The 27,153-nt window shown below is 37.6% G+C and overlaps 1 long non-coding RNA gene across 3 annotated transcripts in view; it reads right to left on the bottom strand.

The window, feature by feature from the left end:
* LOC123391459 overlaps positions 1 to 27,153 on the bottom strand; it is a 321,198-nt gene that overhangs the window by 36,957 nt on the left and 257,088 nt on the right. For 2 of the 3 annotated variants that reach the window (XR_006606149.1, XR_006606151.1), the window contains exon 4: positions 26,592 to 26,697. This is a non-coding gene — a long non-coding RNA (uncharacterized LOC123391459). Of the gene's footprint in view, positions 1 to 26,554; positions 26,698 to 27,153 lie in introns of all 3 variants that reach the window. The other variant, XR_006606150.1, reaches the window with a different exon arrangement.

The following is a 27,153-nucleotide window of genomic DNA, read 5'->3' on the forward strand; positions in this document are numbered from 1 at the left end:
GTCACTGCAAACAGAGCCTACGTGGGAAGTTGATAGGAGAGTGGTAGTAAAAAAGTTATTTTCTGGTAGTGGAACTTTTATTAACTTTTTATTTTATTAACTTTATTACCTTTTATTAACAAGAGAGGATGTGAGACTCTATGGGGAAGATCCTGATGCATCACTCTCGTAACAGGATGATTTATAAGTCAGAATGTCCATTTCTTCGAATGTAAAGAATCGGCTGTACTTAGAATGACATCTAACATCACTTCCCATTTAGAATCCACTTTGTAAAGGCACATTTAGTAGTTTGCTTCTAAGACCAAGTACGTATTATCATCATGCGTATGTGTATCATCATAACATGTGTACAGATGTTTCTAAGACCAAGTAAGTTAAAATCTTTGGTACCTAATCTCTTTGGTCTTCAGGGTCCTGTGCCCACACTTCATGGAGGGCTCTAGCATGTGACACAGTCCTAGAGTCTGCTTGTACAGCAACTAGTGGACTATGGTCTCAGCCTGTCTTAGGCAGAGTGAATATTTTATGCAAAGGGCTTATGCAAGATCCCAAAGGCAGACTGGGACTTTCCAGACCTTACAAGAGCAGTATGCATCCCCATTTTTCATGCTTATTTGCTATTAGGTATGTGTGTGTTTGGCAGAATGTTGTCTAAACCTTGCTTGAATTAAGAGTTCTTATTTGGCAGTAAAATGTGAGGCGGAATGGAAGGTACATCTGAAGCTTAGGAAATACTGGTGAAAATATTCATGACACCAACACAACCATTTTGTATGGTCAAATGAGCTTAAGGTATTCACCATGGAATGCTTTTATTGTGGTGCAAATCACGGAACTAGTGTTCTCAGGACCTCACTTTGGGGAATAAACTCACAAGCAGGGAGTTACAGTTTTAGTCTAGAGTAGACTGGGACAGTTGCTCTAGTTCTTTTCTGATGGTTATTTTTTGATTTTCTGATCTATGACATAATTTATGAGAAAAGTGTTAAAGAGGCATTACAGCAAAATCTCATTTGGTTTTGCTTTTAATGAACTGTCTTTATTGAAAAGAGTAAAATTGAGGAAGTTTGAGGGAAAAATGAAATACATGGTCATTCCACCTACGCACTAATAGCAGATGTGTAGATGAAAAATGAAACACGTAAGGCATTATCTGGATATTTCTATGTTTATGTGCTTCCTATTTATAGAGTGACATTTAGATGACTGACTGAAAATTTCTCTTTCAGAAGCATGATGCTGTAAGATCCATCCTAAGAAAGAAAGTCCTTTGTGGCGAGAACATTCACTGCTTTTCTGTGGCTTCTACAACCAGCACACATCTAGTAATCAAAGAGAGCTGCATGGGATAAATACAGTAGTTGACTTCTGCCCAAATCTTTTGAAGAGAGGAAGTGGAGCTTTTCTGCTCTTCGACACACAAAAGAACATTGCTTTATAATGGATTCCACAGAAAAAGCAAAATCCAAACAAAGCAGCATCTTTTTGCTGTAACCTACATACAATGTAAGTGAGATGCCAAGTATGCAAATGGTGGGAGGGAAGAAATGCACTTTCATTACCCCAGTTATTGGATTTTGTTTAGAAATATGAGTAGTAATTGCCCATGAGTTTGATGATTAATGCGTACTGCTCTTTTCTCCTTCTTCTTCTTGTTCTTTACTATTTGATTCTCAGTTTAATTTTTATATAATATTTCTTTGATTATTTCTTTCTTCATAAAAGATGGGGTAGTGGTCTAAGAACTAGACCCACCTTATATCAGCCCAAGTCATCAGGGTGAAATATAATAGCAGTTCCCTCCCTCTAGGTCAGTTGTCTCTTTCTAGATAAACATAAGTAAGACTGTCTCATGTCTGTTATGAACTCATTTCTGAAAGCAAAACTGGGCCCATCCATTTGTTCTTGTGGTCCAGGTGCAAGTGGAATCAGTGCCATTTTGTAGCAGCTTCTGCTAAGTAGACAAAGCACAGTCCCAATTTGGAACCTGCAGCTGTAAAACTAGACACTCAGCCTGCCACTCACTGCCTCCCCCCCATACATTCCAGCCCCTTGACTGAGACTTTACTATGTGTGAGTTTACCAGTCTAATGAACCCCTCTTCACTATTAGATAGGGACTCTGTTTAGTTGTTGTTGTGGCTCTGTATACCTCTACCCCTCTCCAGGACCTGGGCCAGTGCTCCATCCAAGTAGGCTCTAGATGTTTGTTGACTAGTTAAATATTTTTGAAAGACTCTCCACGCCACCATTGAGGGGGTGGGGAAATGGCTTTGCTGGAGCTGCACATGAAGGAGGAGGCTTGATTCTACAGACTGGAATGAAGTAAAGTGGGAGGATAAAGGATGTTTGAAAAACTGGGGGTGGAAGTCAGTAGGGAAAAAAGAAATGCAAAAGGGAATTCTGTGTTTTGTTTTGGAGTTAAATTCATCAAGGTTATATAAACCTCAGTGCATTAAAAGTGATACCACCTCATAAAGTATTGGACTATATTGTCTTATGTGCTAGAGTAGTCACATGTAGCTATCTAAATTTAGGAAAATTCGAATTAAAGAAAAATAAAAATTTCATTCCTGAGTAATACTAATCACATTGTAAGGGTCAGCTGCCACATATAACTAGTGACTGCTGTATAAAACAGCAGAGATGTGGAATATTTCCATTATCTCCAAAAAGTTGTGTCAGACAGCACTCCTCTAGGGGTGATAACATCATTTTGCTGTCCTCTTGTTCATTCATTCTACAAATATTAACAGAGCACCTACTTTGTTCCTGGCACTGCACTAAGAAAGGGCTAAAATGTTTCAGGGTATAGACTCTGGAATAGCTGGAATAGACTTTGGTTAGGCTGCTCACTCACTGCATGACCTTGGGCAAGTCACTTACCTAACCTGTGCTTTTGTTTAATCACTTATAAAATGAAAATAATAAAATGATCTCATAGCATTGTTATGAGGATTAAATGAGTTTGTATATGTGTGTGCACATGTGTATGAATATACATATGTGTGTATATATATGAGTGTATATATGTGTATGCATGTTTGTGTATGTGTGTGTGTACATATTATGTGTCTTAAAACCAGTTTTGGGCACATGTGCCATTCTTGGTCAGTAGGACCTCTTATCATTAGTAGTAGGTATTTATTACAGAGCAAATGAACAAAACAACTATGGTTCATGCAGTCCTGGAATTTACCATCTAGTGGGAGCAGCAGACAATAAATCATTAAAGAAATTAATAATTACCAACTATGTCAAGAACTGTGAAGGAAATGAATGGGGTGAAGCAAGAGAGCATAATAGGGGACAAACTACCCAGAAAGCTTCTCAGAGGAGGTAACATTTAAGAAAAAAAAAAAAAAAAAAAAAAAGAGGAGCAATGCCATTCTTGCAAAGGGAGGAAGAAAGAGAACTGAAACAGAGGAAAGCACACCATGAAAGAAGACGGTGTGACTAAAACAGAGCAAAAAAGGGTGGGGCTCTAGATAGGTTGGAAGGAGAGGAAAAGAAGGTTGATGTCAGTAGTGCAGAGTGTGCACTAGGGGACATATATTTATAGTATATGTAAAATTATCATTCTGGGGACTGTTCAGGGCACAGATTGGAGGGGACACAGGAATAGAAGCAGGGTTCATTTGAAGTCTATTTTAATAGACCATCAGAAGGGGTAGGATTTAGACTCAGGAGGCATGAAAGTGGAAAAAAATGAGCTGTTTCTAGATACATTTGACAGAATCGATGGGACTTGCCAATGGATTATATGCAGTTGGTAAGGGGGGGGGGCTCCGCACCAATGCTCAGATTTTTTACTTGATTAACCACATCAGTGGTAGTTTGATTTACTGAAATAACAAAAACCTATAGAGAACATTTTTGAGGTAGAAAAACCAAAACTATTTGGGTGCCTGGGTGGCTCAGTTGGTTAAGTGACTGACTTTGGGACAGGTCATGATCCCAGAGTCCTGCTTCTCTCTCTGACCCTCCCCACTCTCCTCCTTTCTCTCTCTCTCTCTCAAATAAATAAAAAAAAAATATTAAAAAAAATAGAAAGTAAAACCAAAACTACTTGACAATAAATAGTCTGTTAGATATGGAAGTCTGGAGTCTACATGAAAGACTGAGATAGGCACATGGACATCATTAGCTTATAGATGATTAAGAGGCAGACTAGGAGACCAGTTTATTGAATGATGGAGTAAAGATACAGTAAACTTATCCCCCCAACAAAACAACTATTTGGGTGAAGAAAGTTTATTTAGATATCTCTGTCTAAATATATTTATCTATATCTTTCTATATAGTGTGTGTGTGTGTGTGTGTGTGTGTGTGTACACACATATTATATACATAGACACACACAATTGTAAATATATAAAATTATATTTAAAAAGTATAAATATGTAAAGCTTACTAAGGTCCTTAAAGTCTCTGAAAATTGTTCTAATGGCACATAGTAAATGAAGAAATATTAATTCAAGTACATTTACTAAATCTCAGTAAGAACAATGAAAGTCTATGATATCTGAACCATGATAACCACTTCCCATGATACCCACTTCCCATGATACCACCTGTATTTATGGAATCACCATTGAAAGAGCAGGCTTCCAGCATTTTTTCATCTTCTCCCAAAGCCCATGTTTCAGAAACTCTATTCACAATGACTGGAGTCTCCACCTATCCTCAACTTTGGGACAGAAGCTACATGCCAAATATGACAGGTCAATAGTATTAGATTCTAGTCATCCTTGAGCAGGTTCCAGGTAGAGGAGTCCCATGCTAGGAGGGTCAAGCCAAGAAGAATAGGGACCACCAACTCTCCCCAGTTTCTAATATAGACATAGAGCAGAAGTGTCACTCCAGGAAAAGTGAGCCTCTCTTCCCATTCTGAACTCTTGTTTAGTGGCATAGAGCTTCAGTCGAGGGTGGAGAGGCAGGCCACTACTGACTAAAGGGAGTGACCTTATTTGGAATAAAACATGGTGAATTCTGTGCTTAGGGTGTTTTTTGAAAACTATGGTGATCTTGGTAAAGAGCAATTAAGAAGCTGCTAATAGCTCCATCATACTGGTAGCAATGAGTAAAACAGTAGAGCAATCAAAAGTTTAACAGAAAGAACCATAGGAAGAGATACACAGGAAAAGCCCTCCTGGCAACATAGGTAACCTTAGCAGTTGGAAATGTAGTACACAAGTAATGGGCTGTGCCTACTCAGGAGTAATCAGAACAGGACATGGGACAGACTTGAAAACACTTCTAGGTTCCACACAGAAAAATAAAATAAATACAAAGGGTATAAGCTGGCACTGGCATGAGGAGGTTAAAGAAAACCTCTAGCCAAACACTGGTTCAGCAATAAGCTAGTTGAACCCAGGAGCAACTTCTAAGAAGGTAAGCTTAAAAATAAAATCCCATATATCCCCAGTAGTCTAGAAGACCATATGTATGTATAAGTCTGCACTCTCACAGGAGTGAATGGAGAAGGATAATCAAACCTACCAGTCCTTGGGTAAACAGGATTTTAAAAATGCAAACTTCATCTGTGAAAGTAGCTATAGTGCTACTTGCATATCCAGTGGTAAAGGCAAAAATCTAATTGCCAACAGAGATTAAGCATGACCTTTGACCAACAAGTGGCTTATGCCATTTAGTTGTTGACCCCAAAATAACCAAGCTAAAAGGGAAAATAAAAAAACAGGGGGAATACCAGAGATTGCACATTGGATGGAAACAGAGTTCACAGAGTTAGTTTAGCCAAGTAACTAAACAAATAAATCAATGACTTGGAAAACAGGAATAATATTAATCCCTGCAGGCAAAGACAGATGTGGAATCAGCATCCAGATTTGCTATAATATATTATTTAAAATGTTTACTTTTCAACAGAAATTTTATAAGATACTCAAAGAAACAGAAAAATGTGACATGTACAACAGGAATAAAAGAAAGCATTCTAACTGTTTTGAAGGAATTCAGATGTTGAACTTGACAGAGATTTTAAAACAGCCATTATAAATGTGCTAAAGGGGATGCCTGGGTGGCTCAGTGGGTTAAGCTGCTGCCTTCGGCTCAGGTCATGATCCCAGGGTCCTGGGATCGAGTCCCACATCGGCCTCCTTGCTCTGCAGGGAGCCTGCCTCTCTCTCCACCTCTGCCTGCCTTTCTGCCTGCTTGTGTGCTTTCTCTCTCTCTTTCTGACAAATAAATAAATAAAATATTTAAAAAAAAATAAATGTGCTAAAGGACTAAAGAAGAGCATGTCTAAAGAAGGCAGGTGTGAGAACAATGTCTCTCCCAATTAAAAAAAAATTAGTAGAAAGATAGGAATTATAAAGTATGAACCACATACAAATGATGTAGTTGAAAAGTGTGATAAAAGAAAATTTCTAGAGGATTTCAAAAATAGATTTTCTCTAGCAGAAAAAAAGTGATCAGGAAATTTGAATATAGATCAATAGGGACTATGTAATGTGAAAAGCAGAAAAAAAAAGAGAGAAAGGGACAAAGTATAAGAAAAATGTAGGCCATAATTAAATCAATATATGCACAATGAAAGTACTAGAGGGAAAGAAGAAGGAGAAGAGGGAGAAAAAATATTCAGAGAACTAATAGCTGGAAACTTCCCAAATTTAATGAAAAAAGAATTATATATCTAAGATGCTCCATAAGAAGGATAAACACAAATGGACCACATTCAGAAACATAGTAGTAAAATATATGAAAGTCAAATATAAAGAGAACATCATGGAAACAGTGACAAGTGACTCATCACATACAAGGAAACTCCAAGATAGACAGCTAACTTTTGACTACAAACAGTAGCTGTCAGAAGACAATGGGATGGCATATTTAAAGAAATGAAAGAAAAAAAATTGTCAACTAAGAATCAGCAAAAACCCTTTTAAAGATGAAAGCAAAGCAAATATATTCCAAGATAAATGGAAGCTGAAAGTTTTTGTTGATAGCAGACCTGCCATATGAGAAATGTTAAAGGAAGTTGTTTAGGCTGAAAATGAATAGCATCAGACAATAATTTGAACCATACCTCCCCACCCCCGCCCCAGACATGGAGGGGAAATAAAGTTTATTATAAAAGACAGTGTAGAGTGATGTCATGGAAGATAATGGAGTAAGTAACTTTAGGAACCAGTCCTGCCACTGAAAAAAACAAAACAAAACAAAACCAAAACCAAAAAACCACCCAAAATTTTGAGAAGGCATTTACAGTCAGAATCAACTACACTGGAATTTTGGAATCTGGTCAAACTCTGACAGTATCTAGGGGAGTGCTTAATGTAAGAGGCTGGTAAATTTTGGTGAGTTTTGCATTTCACAGGGAAGCTACCACCTTCCATTTCCTGGCACTGCATCAGGTAGCTGTGGGGATGGCAGCCCCTGGTTCTGGTGTGACTTGAAGCAGCCAGGTTGTACAATAAACACCTTATTTTTCAGGGATCAGAGTTATATGTGTTGCTCTGCCTTATAGATTACTGTGGGAGCAGTACAGGAGTTGGCCACTGTTGCAGCCCTGAGATTGAATCAGTTTCAGGGCAGTATTTGTCAGGGAATTAAAACAGGATGCCTTTTATTTCTCTTTCTTAATTGGACCTCTGCATTCAAGGAATTCTCTATCAGGCCACTAGCCAACTGTTGAGATAACAGAGACTTCAGTGAGTGATCACACATGACAGGAAAAATGGTCCTGGCAAAAAGAGTTTAGAGAAATCACTAAACAAACAGATAACTATATCCGTCTATGAGCAGCATCAGCAATCTCTGGGGAACAAGGAGTCTCTGATTCCTAGAAGTACCACAATGTGACATTAAAAAAATATTTAGTTCTGGACAAAAATTTACAAAGCCTGCAAAGAATCAGAAATATGTGTCCTGTTCATAGGGGGAAAAAAATCAACATAAAATACCTCTAAGAGATCCTAGACTATGGACATATCAGAAAAGACTTTAAATTAGCTGTATTAATATATGTGAAGAGCTGAAGGAATCAACAAACAAAGACCTAAAGGAAATCAAGAGAGCAATGTGTGAACAGGTAGGGATCTATCAATGAAGACAGAAATTTTTAAAAGGAATAAAATAGAAATGCCAAAAAATTACAAAAGTTGAAATGAGAAATTAATAAAAAGTGCTCAACAGCAGATTTAAGCAGGCAGAAGGAAGAATCTGCAAGCTTGAAGATAAAACAATTGAAATGACCAACTATGAGGAGCAGAGAGAAGAAAGAATGAAGAAAAATAAACAGAGCCTAAAGGACCTATGATATACCATCAAAAGTACCTACATAAGCCTATGGAAGTCCTAGAAGGAGAAGGGAGAAAAAAGGACAGAAGAAAGAGTTAAAGAAATAACAATGAAAAACATCCTAATTTTGATTAAATACATCAATATACACATCTAAGAAACTCAAAAATTGCAAGCGTAAAAACTAGAAGAGATCCACGTTAAGAAACATTCTTGTCAAAATGTCAAAAGCCAAGACAAATCTTACAGGTAGCAAGAGAAGTAACTCATCCCATATAAGGGAGCCCTAATGAGAATATCAGCCAGTTTCTCTTCTGAAACCATGGAGGCCAGAGGCAGTGAGATAATACATTTATTATGTCAAAAGAAAAAAATAATGTCAAGTAGGAATTCTATGACAAAATAGTCCTTTAGAAGCAAAGGAGAAATTAAGACATTCCAAATACTAAAACTAAGGAAGTTTACCACTATTACATTTGCCTATTAAAAATGCTAAGGATACCTGGGAGGCTTAATCAGTTAAGCATCTGCCTTCAGCTCAGGTCATGATCCCAGAGCCCTGGGATTGAGTCCCACATTGGGCTTCTTGCTCAGTGGGAACCCTGCTTCTCCTTCTGCCTACTGCTCCCCCTGCTTGTGTTCTCTCTCTTTCTCTGACAAATAAATAAATAAAATATTTATAAAAAATACTAAAAATAGAGCTAGAAGTACAGTTCTATCACAGTAGAGGTAATTGCATAAAAGTTAATATTTGGGGCTTGTTGCTTCTCTTTTGGTTTCCTGTATTATTTAAAAGACCAATGTGTAAAACAGTAATATAAATCTACGTTATGGCAATATGTAAAGTTGCAATTTGTGACAGTAATATAAATGTGAGGTGAAAGACTGGATAGGACCAGATTTAATGTATACTCTTGAAGCCAAGTTGGTATCAATTCAAACTAGAATTTGAATTACCCCACAGTAATCCCCACAGTAAACACTAAGAAAATAACTAAGAACTGTATAGGAAAGGGAATGAAGAACGTATTAAAAAATGATATGCTAGGGGTGCCTGGGTGGCTCAGTTGGTTAAGCATCTGCTTTTGGCTCAGGTTATGATCTCAAGGTCCTGGGATCGAGTCTTGGGCTCTCTCTTAGGCAGAAAGCCTTCTGCCTCTCCCCCTGCTTGTGCTTGGGCATGCGTTCTCTCTCTCCCTCTCTCTCTCTGTGTGTGTGTGTCAAATAAATAAATAAAATCTTAAAAAAATTGGTATGCTAGAAAAAAAATCAAACACAAACAAAATTGGTATTGAAGGAACTGAGGAACTAAAACAATGTAAGATATATAAAGTAAAGAGCAAAGTGGATGACTAAGTCCTTTATTATCAGTAATAATTCTAAATGTAAATCAATTAAATTCACCAATGAAAAGGCAGATATTGACATAATGGAGTTTTGAAAATATTTTATATATGTGCTCTATGTTTATTCCAGCATTATTTATAATAGCCAAACTATGGAAGCAGCCCAAGTGTCTATCAATAGATGAATGGATAAAGATGTGGTATATATGTATACAATGGAATATTATTCAGCTGTAAAAAATAATGAAATTTTGCCATTAGCAAAAACATACAGCTCAAGAGTATTTGCTAAGAATAAGTCAGAGAAAGACAAATAACATGTGCTCTCACTTATAGATGAAATTTAAAAATCAAAACAAACAAAAGAAAATAAAAGAGAGACAAAAAAAGAAACAGACTCTTAACTATAGAGAACAAACTCACAGTTACCAGAGGGGGGAATGAGTTGGGGGGGACAAGGGAAATAGGGGATTGGGGTTAATGAGTACACTTATCATGATAAGAAAATTAAAGTAAAAATTTAAATATATGCTGTTTACAAAAGATTTACTTCCTTTTTAAAAAAGATTTTATTTATTTATTTGATAGATATAGAGAGTGAGAACAAGCAGGGAGAACAGCAGGCAGAGGGAGAGGGAAAAGCAGGTTCTTCTGAGTAGGGAACCCAACATGGGGCTTGATCCCAGAACCCTGAGATTATGACCTAAGCCGAAGGCAGACATTTAACTGACTGAGCTACCCAAGTGCCCCTTTTGGATGCTATTATAAATAGAATTATTTTCTTAATTTTCTTTTCAGATTGTTCATTGTTGTAGTCAAACATAACCAATTTTTCTGTGTGGACTATGTACACTGCAATTTTACTGAACTTCTTTATTAGCTCTAGTTTTGTTTTCTTTCTTTCTTCTTCTTTTTTTAATGTGTATGTTCTTTGGGCTTTTCAGTAGAAAGAATAATTTCATGTGCAAATAGCAATAGTTTCACTTCTTTCTTTTCAATTTCAATGATTTTCATTTATTTCTCTCTTGCCTAATTGCTTTGGCTAGGATTTCCACTACAATGTGCAACAGTAGTGGTGAAAGCCTGAATCTTTCTCTCATTCCTGATCTTAGGAGTAAAGTTCTCAATCTTTCTGAGACTGAGTGTTTCACCATTGAGTCTGATACCAACTGCAGATTTTTGGTAAATGCCTTTACTGTGTTTTCTTTTAAAGACTTTATTTATTTATTTGAGAGAGAGAGAGCACAAGCAAGGGGGAGGACCACCAAGAGGAGGACAAGCAGACTCCCTGCTGAGTAGGGAGCCTTACTCAGGGCTCCATCCCAAGACCCCAGGATTATGACTTGAGTTGAAGGCAGGTGTTTAAGCAGCTGAGCCACCCACTCACCACAGCCTTTTATTGTGTTAAGAAGGTTTCATTCTATTCCTAATTTACAATTTTTTTTTACCATGAAAAGATGTTGAATTTGTAAATCCTTTTTCAGAATCTTTTTAAATGATTATGTGGTTTTATTTCTATCAATATATTAAACCACATTGATTAATTCTTTTATGTGAAAAAATACGTCTTTTTTATGTTTGAACTCCTAGGATAAATTCTATTTAGACATGTTGTATAAATCCCTTTAGCCTGCTTTTGTATTTGGTTTGTTAGAATTTTATTGAGGTTGTTTACGTCTATATTTACAAGGGATATTGTTTTATAGTTTTCATGTGGTATGTTTGGTTTTATTATCACAGCAATGCTGACCTCATGAATTGTGTTAGGTAGCATTCTTTCCTTTTCAATTTTTTGGAAGAGTTTAAGTAGGAGTGGTGTTAATTCTTCTTTAAATGTTTGGTGAAATTCACCAGTGAAGCCATCTAGTCTACACTTTTCTTTGTTGAGGTATTGCTTATGAATAGTTCACATTCTCTATTTGTTCTAGATCTGTTGAGATTTCCTCTTTTCTACTTGTGTGAGTTTTGGTAATTTGTGTGATTTTAGGGATTTTCAATTTCATTTAGGTTATCTAAAATGTTGGCTTATGATACAATTGTTCATAGTATTCTCTTACAATCCTTTGATTTCTATAAAGTCAGTAACAATATCTCCAGTTTTAAAAAAAATTTTATTTATTTATTTGAGAGAGAGAGTGAGAGACAGAGAGAACGTGAGTGGAGTGAGTGGCAGGGGAGAAGCAGACTCCCTGCCAAGCAGGGAACCCAATACAGGCTTCAGTCTCTGGACTCTGGGATCATGACCTGAGCCAAAGGTAGATGCTTAACCAATGGAGGCATCAAGGTGCCCCAATATGTCCACTTTTATTTCTTATTTTAGCTATTTGTATCTTCTATGATTTCTTGGTACAGCTGAAGTTTACCAAATTTGTCAATCTTTTCAAAAACTGCTTGTCTCATTGATTCCATTTTCTATTCTTCTATTGATCTCTGTTCTAATCTTTATTATTTCCTTCTTTCTGCTACTTTTGGGTTTAGTTTGCTCTTCTTTTTCTAGTTCCTTATGGTGTTATGTTAAGTTGTTAATTTTAGATCTTTATTTTTAATGTAGGCATGGAAAGCTCCAAATTTCCCTCTGAGCACTGCTTTCACTGCATCCTCTAAGTTTTAGTATGCTGTGCTTTCATTTTCATTCTCAAACTATTTTCTAATTTCCCTAGTGATTTAATCTTTGGCCCAATGGTTGTTTAAGAGTATGTTACTTAATTGCACATATTTGTGAATTTTCCAGTTTTCTTTTTGTCATTGGTTTCTAACTTTATCCCAGTGTGGTTGGGGAAGATATTTTATATTATTTTGATCTTTTTAAAAATTTATTGAGATTTGTTTTTTCTCCTAACATATGGCCTATTCTGGAGAATGTTCTGTGTGAATTTAAGAAGAATGTGTATTTTCCCGATGTTGAATGAAATGCTCTTTCTACGTCTGCTTGATTTAGTTGTTTTATAGTGCTCTTCTGGTTCTGTCTCCTTATTGGTCTTTTGGCGATATGTTCTATTCATTTTTGGAAATGGAGTATCGAAGCCTCCAACCATTATTGTAGAACTGTCTATTCCTCCCTATTTCATCAATATTTGCTTCACAAATTTTGGGACTCTTGTTTAGTGTGTATATGTTTATAATTGTTATATCTTCTTGATGAATTGACCTTTTTATCACTACATAATGCCTCTCTTTGTCTCTTGTAACAATTTTTGGCTTATATCTACTTTGTTTGGTATTAGTATAAAAAACCCCAGCTCCCTTTTGGTTACTATTTGCATGGACTTTTTATTTTTTTTTTCCATTCTTCTACCTTCAACCTATTTGTGTCTTTGGATCGAAATTAAATTTCTTTTAGGGGCACCTGGGTGGGTTGGTTAAACGTTCTTTAATTCCTCAGTGGAAAAAAAAAAATCTGTTTGTCCCTCTCCCTCTCCCCCTTCCCCTCTCATGCTCTCTCTCTCTCAAATCAGTAAAATTTTATAAAACAAGTAGCATCCAAAGGACTAAAATACATAGGAATAAATTTATCCAGGGAGGTGAAAGACTTATGCATTGACAATTATGAAACAGTGCTGAAAAAAAAATTAAAGATCTGATTAAATGGGAAAGAATTCTGTGTTCATGAATTGGAAGACTTAATGTTGGTAAGATGCCAGTATTCCCCAAACCAAACTATAAAGTCATTGCATCCCGATCAGAATTCCAATGGGCTTGCTGTGGAAATGGGAAGGCATTCGTCAAATTCATTTGGAATTGCAAGCAGCCCCAAATAGATTAAGTAATATTGAAAAAGTCAAACAAAGTAGAAGAGTCACATTTTCTGTTTTCAAAATGTATTACAAAGCTATGTAATCAAAATGGTGTAGTACTGGCATAAAGATAGACATATAGACCAAAGGGAAAGAACTGAGTGTTCAGAAATAAACCCAAACATCTATATCCAATTGACTTTCAATAAGGGTACCAAGATCATTTAATGGGGTAAGAAGAGTCTCTTCAACAAATGGTGTTGGAACAGCATATGGGATACGAATAAGCATATGGGAAAGAATGAAGCTGAACCCCTGTCGCACTCCATGTATAAAAATTAACTAAAAATTATCAACAACCTAAATGTAAGAACTAAAACCATAAAGCTATTACAGAACAAAGCATAAAGGTGAATTTTCATGACCTCATTTTGGCAGTGGATTCTCAGATTTCACATTAAAAGCATGAGCAACAAAAGAAAAAATAGGAGCGCCTGGGTGGCTTAGTCCTTAAGTATCTGCCTTCAGCTCAGGTCATGATCCCAGGGTTCAAGGATCAAGCCCCACGTTTGTCCTGCTCCCTTTTCAGTAGGAAGCCTGCTTTTCCTTCTCCCATTTCCCCTGCTTATGTTCCCTCTCTTGCTGTTTATCTCTCTGTCAAATAAATAAGTAAAATCTTTAAAAAAAAAAAGGGAAGAAAAAGGAAATGAATTTGATTTCATTAAAGTGGAAGGCTTGTACATCAAAGGCCATTATCAAGAAAGTGAAAAGATAATCTAGAGAATGGGAGAGGATATTACAAATCCTATATCCAATAAGGGACACTTTAATATTCAGAATAAATAAAGTATTCTTACAACTCAAAATCACAAAGACAACCCAATTAAAAAGCAAAAACAAAAGGTTTAAATAGTATTTCTTTGAAGAAGACATTCCAATGACCTGAAGCACAAAAAAAGATGTTCAATATCATTGGTCATTAATGAAATGCAAATAAAAACCACAATGACATACCACTTCATACCCATTAAGTTGGCTGTTAAAAAGGGATGGGGTGTGGGGGGTAGGGAGCAGAGACCAAGAATGGTAAATATTGATTAAGATGTAAGAAGTAGGAACACTTGTATACTACTAGTGAGAATGTAAAATGGTGCAGCCACTATGAATGTATTTAGGTAGTCCCTCAGAAAATGAAATAAAATTACTTGTATGACTCAGCAACTTACTTCTGGGTATATATTTAAGAAAAATGAAAATATTCTGCACAGAAACTTGTACATTAATGTTAATAACAGCATTATCCATTCTAGCCAAAAGATGGAACTCATAATCATACTATAAAAGGGAGGAGGAAGAGCACTATATAGGAGTAAAGTTTCTATCTTTCACTGGAATTAAGTTACTTTAAATATGAAATAGACTTTGATAAACTAAGATGTACATTGTAAGCCCTAGAGTAACCACTAAGAAAATATTTTTAATATAAATATTATTAGTGAAATCAAAATGTTACACTAGGAAATAATCCCTTAAATGCAAAGGAAGACAGTAAGTAAAAGAGGAACAGAGGGGCAAAGAAATTTGAGACAGAGAAAATCAAAAGCCAAGTGGCAGATGTAATTCCAACTATATCAGCAATAGTGTGTAATATAGTCATACAACCCAATCAAAAGGCAGAGATTGGATTAAACAACAACAACAACAACAACAAGATCCAACTATATGCTGTCTAGAGGAGATCATTTAGACTCTAAGATACAAAGAGTTTGAAAACACATGTTTGGCAAAAGAGCATGCAAATAGCAAGTATAAGGACATGAAGTGGCTATGCTAATATCAGAAAAGAAAAAAAAAAGACTTTAAACCAAGAACTAGAAAAGGATGAGCCCACCCAAGGAGAAAGCACTGTTGGAGAAGAACAGAAAGTTTGGGGTAGAACTCCAGGAATTCTCAAATCTAGAGTGGAGAAAGGGCAATACCTTGAAAAAGATACCTTCAAGCTACAATATTTTTCAGGCTTTTGCAAATCATGCTGTGGTGGAAACATACACATTAGAATCTTGCCGCATCAGCCCTAAGGTTGCATGCAGTTGAACTAATCCATTAACTTTCTCACCTACCCCAATTTAACATACAAGGAAAAGAAAGACATGAATAGTGACTTCCTCAAAGTCAGAGAAACATAATAATAGAGCTAAAACTAAAAACCACACACACATCCCCCTCAACAATACAGATGCAGTGTTTCACTTTTCCTTCTTCTCAAGTATTCTGTAAGTCTTTACTTGTTTTGAGAACCTTCAAGGTAGACTCTCAAGGTGCAGCCTGTTTATGGGATCCCAAGAGAAATTTCTCAAGATTTTAAATCAATGGAATTAATTTGGGTTGACTGAGTTATTGTGGACGACTGGTTAACTTTCCTAAATCTTTGTTTCCTCAGCTCTGAAATCAAAAAGAAAACCATACTCTGAGAGATATAATCAAAAGGAATGAATGAGGAGAACAGAATCCCTTAGAGCTTAGTGAATATTTTAGGATCCCATCAGATTGGTTTGAAAACCACAGTAATTCTCTAACCTCCTGAGGACACCATGAAACATTCAAGATGTAATGTCTCTGCATTGTGAACTTAACATCCACAGATAGAAAGATGCAATTTTTGAGTCCAGTGAAAACACCAAGCTGTATTTCAGATGCTAAAGAAGAAACACCACAAAATTCCTAGCTCCCAGTGAAGATTCCAACCATAATACAGGTTTCATTAACATCTGCCATAGAACTAACATATAATCACAGTCTTGAAATCAAAATGCCAGTGATTCCTTACTACCAGAAAGTTGAAGTGCTTTAAACATGCTAAAGGCATTTAGTAAATGCCCTTGTGTGTTTTTTATTTGGGTAAGTCATTCACAATCAGATCCTCTCATCCTTAGTCAATTAGAGTTCAGCAGAGATAAGCCTAGTTTAAATCCTTTGTAACTGTCTATGTGTTTTCCCCTTTGGTGTTTGCTCTGATGAGAATCTGACCCAGCATTACCCTAGATTCTACCATAGTGGAATCAGGTCAGTGTGTTTAAAAAAAAAAAAAAAGTTATCATTTTTAGAATAACAAATCAGCATCACAATAAACGCACAATGAGCTGACTCTTCTCAGAACGAATAAGGAATGATATGGGACAAGATTAGGTACTCTGGGAAACCACAGGAGCACTGGCATTATGCCATAGAGTCCCATATAGTTTGGGCCATTTTTTAGCTTCAGTTAGGTTTTTAATCAAGCACTTCCTTTTGCTGATACTATGGGAGATTGATCTAAAGTGACATTCTATCACTTAACAATTTATGACATTGCCCCATGCTGGAGTTTTCTTAAGTTTCATTTCTGAGCAACTGGAAACAAGTAACTAATCACAGTGGAAGACAGAGATTTGGGTGCTAGGTACTTTTTAAAAAAATGTATATATTGTCAGTAGAAGAAAATTGCAGATGGAGTAGAATTTCCTGCTTTGATGCTAAGGAAGACAAAATATTAAAATATGGACATGTTTAGAATAGTTTAAGTTTTAAATAGAGTGATCTTGACTCATCACTTCAAAGTATTTTTCCAGAGAACCCTTAAGTGAAGTAAAGTCAAGTTCTTAATGTACTTTCTCGGAGGAAATTGTCTTTGCTCAGTTTAGGTTGCCTAATGGAGAGTAAGGAACATCAACTACTTAGAGTAGAAGACATTGAGAGGGAGGAAGAATAGAAAGAAAAGGTAATCTTGATACATTTCATTGCCATTTTTCAAAACATCACACTGAGGCTTTTTTCCTAGTGGCGTTAATCAGCTGCTCAATTAAACCTGACAACTACTATTCAAAAAGAGAAAAATAAATTTATAAACATTTGTAGAAAGAAATGTTTCTCCCCAAGAATAACTCTTCTTGCCTATATGTAGTTTCTTTTTGGAAGTTGGCATTTGCAGTTTATTAATATTATATTAAAATGTAATATATATTCTTTTTTTTATTCAGTGATAGTGATCAGTATTTCACAATGCATTTCTTTTTGGTATACATAAAGGGAAAGAAAGTTGAACTCATGAAAATCAATCTAAAAACAGAATTTATTTTGATTAGAGCCTAATCTTTCCTTGAGTTTTCCTTAATACATTGTAAGTCCTTTATCACTCAGATCTCTACTCATTAATACATTAAGCCAAAAATCACTAATAAGAGTCCTGTCTCATTATAAATTGCCAGAACTAGCTTTCCATACTGGAGTTTTACACTAACAATAGCTTCTGAGGAATGATAACATTTTCTTTAACTGTTCCTACTTCACCTGGTCAACAGCATATTTTTAGGGACAAGTCCCCAAATCACGGTGACTACTGACTGTGTCCATTCAACAAAAATATTATTGCATATTGTTTTTGAACAATAGCCTTGAGTGTGAAAGTATATTATCTTCCCAACCGCTTTTTCCCCATCATTAACTAGTTATTCTTTCCAACAACCTAATGACAGAAGCCACTGTAAAAAAAGAAAGTAGATATAGAAAAAGATTACACAAAAAAGGATTGTGTCAGAGGTTACACTTTGCCAAAGTTATGTTCTGGTGGGTGCAAGTGCATTTCAATGATTCATCTCTTTTGATGGTCACTTAACACCTCAGCATGGCTGATGAAATCAATAATGCTCCTCAAATTGCTGGGGAATCTGAAGTTGGGTTGACAGGAATAAAATCCTTTCTTCTTCCTTTCAGTCAAATCAGTGAGCAACAGGTTTTTCCTGCAAGGTTACAGATTGGTGAAGCTTTCATGTCAGACATTCCAGTTGTCCTTCTGGGGAGGACATCATCCTTGGACTCGGAATCACAGCCTCTTTTAGTTTAAAAGGAACATAGTCCACGGGTTCTTAGCCTTGTTTTGGATATGGACTCCTCTGAGTATCCAACATAAGCTAGGAATGGTCTCTCTCTCTCCCAAAATATTCTCACATAAAATTTTCTGCAGTTAGAGCCATTCATAAAACTTACCCTTGTCTTTTCATGTGAGGAAATGTAGACCCAAGAAGATGAAGTTAGATGCCCAAGTTCTTGTAAGTCCTAACTTAGTTCTTGTCAAATTGTTCATTGCTACCTCTTGAGAGGGCTGAGGTAACCTCAGGTCTTTTCAACCTGTTCTACCATATAACAGTATTCTGGTTCTAAACAACTTCAGCTTCACTTATCCATTCAGCAGTATTTGTTAAGTTTTTCTATATGGTGGGATGCCTGGCTGGCTCAGTCAACAGTTAAGCATCTAACTTTGGTTCAGGTCATGATCCCAGGGTCCTGGGATCAAGTCCCACTTCGGGCTACTTGCTCAGCAGGGAGTCCACTTCTCCCTCTACCCCTCACCCCTGCTTGTGTGCGCTCTCTTTCTCTCTCTCACTGTCTCTCTGACAAATAAATAAAATCTTCAAAAAAAAAATTTTTTTCTGTATGCCAGGCACTGTGATATTTATCCTTCTCTTACATAGCACAAGTGTGAAAACCAAAGAATCAAAATGGCAGTCTAATCTGTTCATCATACCTGTTGGTGAAGTTCCAGAGAACATTGTTTTGAGATTTCTTTTCATCAGATGAAGATCGCAGACCTCTAACACAATTCTAGCTCTACTCACAATCTTTAATGTTCCTCCAGGGCTCTTAAGACCAAAGGTAATTCCCTGCTTGGTATCGTGGGTCCATACATGCATGGAAGACTTACGTTCAGACTCATCTTTCCAGACCCCTTTGCTCAAGACAAACCATTCAGTTCACTCCACAGCAACTCATTAAAAGGAACAAACAAACAAAAAACCCAGTACCATTGTTCATTCAAGCAGTTCTCACCAAGAAATTTACTATAGTTCTCTCCATCTTTCAAAGCCTGGGTCTTTTCAACTTTCTCCGTGAATCCTATCCTTATTACCTAACTTCACATCCCCCTATTCTATTGCATCAAGCGTATATGACTTAGCACCCCTGATATATTTAGCTCTTTGAGGACAGCTATCATGTCTGTGGATCACAGTATACCCTCCCACAGTTGATGAATTTGTTCCAATCGTGGCCGGTAAAAATGGCCTCCCTTCAAAGAATTCCCAAACTATTTTTATTTTTAGTAATTGACTATTAACAGAAAGCCCAGTCTATCCACATATTGAAATTCTTGAATCCTCGCATGTGGATCCCTTAGCCAAGAATACTCTCATTTTTATTTTCTTCTAGAGTCCAGAAAACCTTGGAAGGCTGCCTTATGGGGTGATGGAATGAAAAACCAGACCAAACCAACCAGACAGGGGCTCCTTCTATAAATGAACATTCCACAGCCCAAGACAGAGCATCTTCCATTTCGCAGCTCAGCCCCCAAATGCCTCCTGGTTGTAATTAAGTACTTCAAAGTCTTCCAAACACCCTTTTAGAAATGACTGCCCCAAATACAAGATGATGCCCAATCAGATGTAAATCATCACCCAGCAGGGAGGAAGCGGCATGAAAAGTGGTCATCAGCACTTGGACTAATCAGAAAGTCTAGTCTCTTGATGAGGATTTTCATTTTCTCATTTGTCATTCTAGCCACTGGATTCTCAAGTGGCCAATTTGCTCCCTATTGGTAATCAGCTAGTTATTTTTACTCTCATCCCTCTCTCTGGGACTGTCAGGCTCTCGGAGCAATTCATCACCCACATGGGCCTAACCCTTCTTCTGTGGTGGGAAGTGGGGGAGGGAAGCTATTATCCTGGAAAAGATAAGTAGAAAACTATTTCACCGTTTACATTTGGTTTTTAAACAATGATTTCCCTGATGAGGTAAGTAACATAATGACCCCACCGGTTAAGAGTGCAACGATGACATCTTCAAGGAAAGCACATCATGCAGTGGAAATGACCTCCGGCTGTGAAGTTTGTTCCTCTGAAATGGCTTGTTCTTAGATTGTCTTGACAACCCCCCCAAAGGAGCATCAGCTTACATTCATTACTGGAGCTTGCAGGAAGCTGCCTCTCTGAAAATTAGAAACCCAGAAAGGAGAGTTTTAAATATGTATCATGCATTGGTAGTTATTCCAAGAGACTTTACCCCACCAGCGAGGAGGAAGGTAGCCTTTGAAGGTTGTTTTGTCTGAGGCAGGCAAGTTAGTTCTTTTTCCATTTGTCCCCGCAGGTCGTCTCAATTACAGAGTCTCACTTTGGTTTGCTTGCTGTCCTCGCCTCCTCCCTTCCAGCAGTTGCTGTCTCGGTCTGTCTCCAGTGAAATCATTTCCAAACGTGGTTTCAGGGATTCCGTTTTTCTCAGTTCACCTCAGGTACCATGGAGGAGCTGACCCTGCCACTCGTTGCAAATAAAACTCTGATGTCACAACACTTTCTCATCAGTGGGTGTCTAATTTGATCTCCTCTCAGATTTCCCACAGTCCTTGTGAAGAACCTAATATCAAACCCCCAAGGCCATCTGTGCCCACTATAGCCAAAACTTTATGAACTCCATGTTCACTCTGAAGAAAGTTGTTAGTGTGACACAAATGGACTTTATTTTTTCTTTTCTTTTCTTTTTTTTTTCTTTTTTGGCACTTCCTTCACTGATAGCAAACTCTTTCTTTATTCCTTGGAAGGAAGTTGAGAGTTGAATAGCCCTTCTAGCTATTTCCTTAGGGACTCTATGATTTGAGGCAGCAACGTGATCTGAATCGTGAAATGTTTATCTTCCTCCACTATTTTACATGTCTCAGGCTCTTTCTTAGGGCCTTTATGCTTCGTATAAACATCCACATATGTAAGTTCACTTTTAGGTGTATCCATCTATAAGGAGAATTGAAAGAGATGAGAAAGTACATTTACACATCCCGTATCGAGTTTACTTGCTTTTCATCTGCTAATTCTCTCCACACATGGCTGTTCTCACACTGGTGATATCACCCAACAGCTGCCTTGGACTGGAAACTAAAATGCTTGTAGGATTTCAGTCTTGTGTCTTACCTACTTAAGTCTCTCTTTTCCAAAACACTGAAACAATATGAGAAGAGTTGGCTTGCTTCGGTGAGAAATTATTACTGTGACTTTAAATAGTTTTACCATTTATTCCCCTAATGTTTTGTTGTAATTGTCCCTCATTCTAAATTTGCTTTCAAGAATCATTACCTGTGATTATATCGACATGAGCTCCTATATTTGGTATTTGGGTGAAACAGGAAAATTGATGCTGTAAAAATCGGTTTTCCATCTGCAGTTTGTGAATAGGAAATGAATGGAAAGTAGTGACGCTTTACCTGCCCAGTGTCCTCTTGTTGACCTGAATGAGAACTTTAGTATGCCACGTGGTGCGTACTTGTTGATTAGTATCTGGATTAGTCACACACAATGAGCAGAGATCTCGGGGCGTCCTTCTACAGAATCCATCTGATTCTTTACTGATGCTCTGGGGTCCTCTCTTAGGAAAACAGCAGGTTTCTACCATCATCACCAAAAATAGCTTCATCATCAAAATCTTGTTTTGTGAGAGAAATTTACTTTCTTTCCCATTCTTCCATCCTCTTGAGTTGCCTTTGTTATCACAATATCCTGTCCCCAGGTCCTTTCCCCTAGTCTGGCCATTGTGTTAATTCTCTGTTCTCAAAGAAAAACACCCTTGGGAGAATGAGAAAGCACCCAATAAGCCCTGGTCCAGAAATCCGCAGACCACCACGTGTTAGCAGTAAATACGTGGATAGACTACATACAGCTCAACACATTTTCATGAACTAAATAAATTTATTTGACTAGCACCCAGATCAACAGGAAAGTATTTATGAACCTTTCTAGCCATTGAACAGAATAATTTCTGTTGAAACTAGTCATCAGAAATCGGGGCTTCTATGTTGCCTATCTCCTTATTCCATTTTCAAACATTCATTTTTATTGTATTTTTAAAAAATGTATTGACCAGTGAATGCTTAGAAATAATTAACCAAACAAAGTGAAATCAAACAACAAAACTGGGTCTTCACCCGTGATCATTTGAGAAGAGCTGATCTAGATGCCCTAAGCCCCCTCTCAGATTTTGTGCTTGCCTATTTTCAGCTGCTAAATTCAGCGTTCCTCTGAGAATTCACCCTTCACATGAGACACGGCTCGCCTAGAACAGTACCCATACCTTACAATGAGCACATTCGCTAGAAGTTTTATCCCACTTTCAAAGCACCTTTCCTTGGGGTTAGAACCAGCACAGTTAGTTGGTGTCTATTGGGGTCCTTCAAGTCCCTCCTTGAGGTCCTGCCTTGCAAATGTCAGTGAGGCTTGGATACAAATAGGAAAAGTTTCCCTGCTTAGAGCCCAACATTTTGCGTGAAGATTACAGCATGGTCTACGCTATAGAAATTACTTTCCTGGTTCTAATATAGAAACTGACACACAGGACTGGACTTTTCCTCCTCTTGTGCCAAGAGTGTCTACGGATGTCAAACTTTCCTGTTGTGAATGGGTACAAGCTGTGATGTTGCCATTCAAGGACTTCCAGGAGCAGTAAGAGGAAAATTACAAACCAACTCCCCTCGTAGAGGAAGTGCCTATTCAAACAGCGGTAGGTCGTGAGCACGGTAGCTGCCTCCTTCCTACCAGGAACAGCCCCACCTCTGTAATTGCTGACTCTCCCATCACAGGGCTTGTGAATTGGCATGATAGGAAGAGGCTTGGCAGAAGCAGCATTTGGCATATTCACATTTATCTTTGGGAAAGAATTAGCTCCATGCATTTTCCTGGAAGACAGAATTTCTCTTGTTCGTTAATTGTGTCTTTAAGTTACAACAAAATGCTTTGAAAATGGTATACACGTGATTCTGTAAGCCTTCAACAAATTCAAATAATAAATGACCCCAGACTTATTCTCTGTTTTTATTTTCCTATTGCTTTAGAAGTTGATTATTGGAATGGAAGAGGTTTTACACAGAACTATGCATTTGGAAAGGTCTTTACAGATCAGCTAGCAAATCCTTCTCCCATTTTATAGATGCTAAAACTGACTTGCCCCAGATGAGATTCATGAAACAGATTGGATTTCAGGGTTTTAGGTTTTAATTTTTTTCTTTTGGTAAATGAGTGATGGAAGTAGAATATACTATTAAGGAAGTCACAAATTATAATTGTACAACAAATTTTCATAAATGAAATATACCCATATAACCTGGGCAAGAAGCCGAACATCTCTGTTATACCCTGGAGCCTCTGTAATGCACCCTAGCTGCTGCTCCCCTCCAAAGATAACCACTGTCCTGCTTTCTGGCTTTCTGGTGCCTGTTATTGAAGATCATACAAATGGAATTAGGTTGTGTGTTACTCTCACAAAAGGATTCCTTCATTCAACGCCATGTCGGGGGGATTCTTCCATGTTGCATGTAATTATAATGCATAGGTTTTCATTTCTGTGTAATATTTTTCTGTAAATATAGCACACTATTTATCTTTTCAACTGTTGACAGACATTTAGGTAGTTTCCAGATTGGGGCTATTATGAATAGTGGTGCTAAGACCATGTCTTTTGGTGACTATAGGTATAATCAGATTGGGGTTTACTCCTACTTTGTGCCTAATGATGTCCCAGAAATGCTCATAGAAAGATTGGACCTTTGTGTGAGTCCAAGTGCTATGTGTAATTATCACTATACCCTGTCTGTGCCAACCATCCAAGGGGGGCCATTCGAGGAATTACATTAGCCACATGGCAGTCACCAATACACAATTACGGTTGGAACTATTTGAAAGGCTCTCGAAGGCCAAAGTGGTCACTTGAAATTTTGTTAATAGAAAAGTGTGCATTTAAATTTGCTTTTATTTTTACTTATTTTTAATTACACAAGTCATATGTAAGTACATTCTTGTTCTAAAAACATGTCTAACAAAACAGTAATGCTGCCACGTAGGTATAATGGTTGCAAGGATTTTTGTGTTTTCTTGATCACAAAATATCATCTGTGCCTAACACAGAAGATGCTAGATAATTTGGTGAATGAGTGAATGATAGACAGAACCTGTGACCACTGCTCTTGACTCCTAGAGCTTCCCCAGGGTTAATGTAATCTGAGCGTGGTGTGTATTTTTCTTTATTTTTAAAGATTTATTTATTTATTTTAGAGAGAGCACTCAGGTGCATGTGCATGGGGGAGGGGCAGAGGGACAGGTGTCTTGGGAAGACCCTCTCAGAGCACAGACCCCAGCACACTCAGGGCTCATCTCACAATACTGAGATCATGACCCGAGCCGAAACCAAGAGTCGGGTATTCTACAGACTGAGCCACCTAGGTGCCCTTTGGTGTGTGTTTTTCCATTCCTTTCAGTGGGGGATGGGGGAGGGGTGTAGTAATATCATTGGATAATACCATGCTGTGTGGATATTTCAAATTAACAGTATGTCTTAAGCATTTTTTATTGCTAGTACGTAAATATGTGTCATTTTATGAGCTCTATAACCTTCCATGGTTTGGATGTATTACATTTCAGCTATCTTTAACTTTTTGATAGCATGAATGATGATGCAATGAACATTCTTATAAATATGTATAAAACAGAATTGCTAGCTCACAGGTGGTGTACATTTTTAATACTTCCAAAATGCTTTACAGGATGGCTGTTCCAATTCACACTTTCATCAGCAGAACAGACCTGTTTCCGCTCACCATTGCTATGATTGATATTATCAAACTTGGAAATTTTTGCCAAAATGATGTGTGAAAAATATAATTTAATTTACATTTCCATCTATATTGCTGGAGCTGGGCATCTTTTCATATATTTGCTGATTAGGTTTGGTTTGATTCAAGCTTGATGCAAAGAGCAAGTGTATAGTTGTGAATCATTTAGTGGATGGCTGAAGCCTGCCAATCTCCCATCACAGCATCTCCTTTTGGCCATGTTGCGCTTCATTCTGATCTTCAGAGCCACTGGAGTCCTAGACAGTCCCTGGTTGTATCTCCATCCCATGCTAAGAGTGCAAAAAAGTAACTTAAACATTTCTTCAACGTCCCAGAGAACATGGGGCATCTTGACCCGTTTCAGTATGTTGGTACAAAGCAAAAGCATTTGAAGACTGGATTTTTCAGTTAATGATCCCAGGGCTTTCACTTTATATCAACAACTGAAGAAAAAAACCAAGTTCTACTGTGTGGCTCATCTGTGTTTGCCGCCAAAATAGGGTTCTAAAAAATGACAGATGTGGTATAAAATTCCAATTAAATCTGCCATAAGCATCTTACTTACATTAATGCCTGTTGGATTCATTACCCCACCAGTCCCTGATCAGCACGAAGGGCAAAAGTTCTGAAGGCAAAAGGTCCAGCTTTCAATCCTGACCTTTGCTGTCTTGAAAGCTGGGCACTTTTCTGAACCTCTCTTTCTTTGTTTCATTTTCTATGTTCTAGAGCAAATAATAAAACCTACTTGGTAGAATCATCAGAAGGATTAATGGGTCAATAAATGTTAGGTGCATAGCATAGAACCTGGCATATATTAAACATCCAATAAATGTTATTGTCGTTATTATTACAAATAGGGTTAATTATGACTATATCAGATCAACATTTGAATCAAGCTTGGAACATGTTCACATTCTTTTCTGCTCTTGGTGATGAAAATCACTCTCGTATGCCCTTCACACTCATCTACAGAGGTATCCTCACTTTGGGTAGAAGAGATTACTTTGGTCTCTGAGGCTAATTTTATACACAGCTCCATGCAGGGGTTTAGTCCAGGACATGCAAATGAAGAACATTTAACAAATGGACCCACCAGACCACTAAATTCCATATGAAGTTTTACCCAAAGTGTAAATTGATTCAAGTTTGCTAGGATCTTGGCCTCATGAGCCCTTGGCTGACATTTCTGTTTGAAACCTGACACCCTGCCAGAAAGTTTCTTCAGTTTGAATAAAATGAAAAGGGGCACTTAATTCCAATAACAGACGGACCCAGCAGGGCCAGCATTTGGTTCAGATTTTTATTGCCCCATAAGAATTTGGCCTTCTAGGCTGTGACTCAAGACCTCTACACGTTTGCTTCACATTGAGGATAGAATAATCAGAGGCTCACAGAAAGGACATCTGGGTGGAATGAAGTCACATCCAGCCGCCTTTTTAAAAAATTTTTCCTCAGCTTCCTCAAAATCCCTGTTCGTTGAGGTCCAACCACTCTTAGGTTTGGTGGTAAGACTGATTTAATATCAAGGTAACTGCTGGGTACCATTTGAGAGATGCTGGAAAGATGCACTCCTTCTCACCCTCACTCCAGAATAGGCCTTCCAGGTGGAATTCCTTCCATGTGAGAATTCTCATGTGCTTGAGAGGCATCCTGGGTTAGAATCCTCGTTCAAAATGCAAGTGCTCCTGAAGAGAATGACATATTAAGCTATTGTTATTCCATCAGTCCTTCATTATTCGTTCATTTATTTACTCCCCACATATTTGTGAGAGCTTACTCAAGGCCTGACACTGTGCTATGAACCAAGGGGACAGTGCTAACAAAGCAGACACCGTTCTTACAGTCCTTATGCCCTACATACCTCAGTTAAGTGGAGAGACAGATGTTGGGCAGGCAACTGCATCAAAGTGTGAAGAATATGAAGGATTCGCCAGGAAGGGCCCTGAGGGACTAGGGGTTTGGCCTTGACTCTGAGTGACCTGGATCTTCTTACCCTCCATGTGAGCCCACTGATAGGTGTTAAGAGATGCTACATCTCATGAGAATTTCACCTCCTGTGAGGCAACAGCGCATGCAGCCAGCTCGGGCTCCAAAGTAACTTACTAAGTTTCATTGCAGTGCCCCTCTTGGGCTTTCTGCCC

The sequence above is a fragment of the Mustela putorius genome, unplaced genomic scaffold, assembly GCF_011764305.1.
Source record: "Mustela putorius furo isolate JIRA1106 unplaced genomic scaffold, ASM1176430v1.1 tig00000095_pilon_pilon_pilon, whole genome shotgun sequence".
Classification (NCBI taxonomy): Eukaryota; Metazoa; Chordata; class Mammalia; order Carnivora; family Mustelidae; genus Mustela; species Mustela putorius.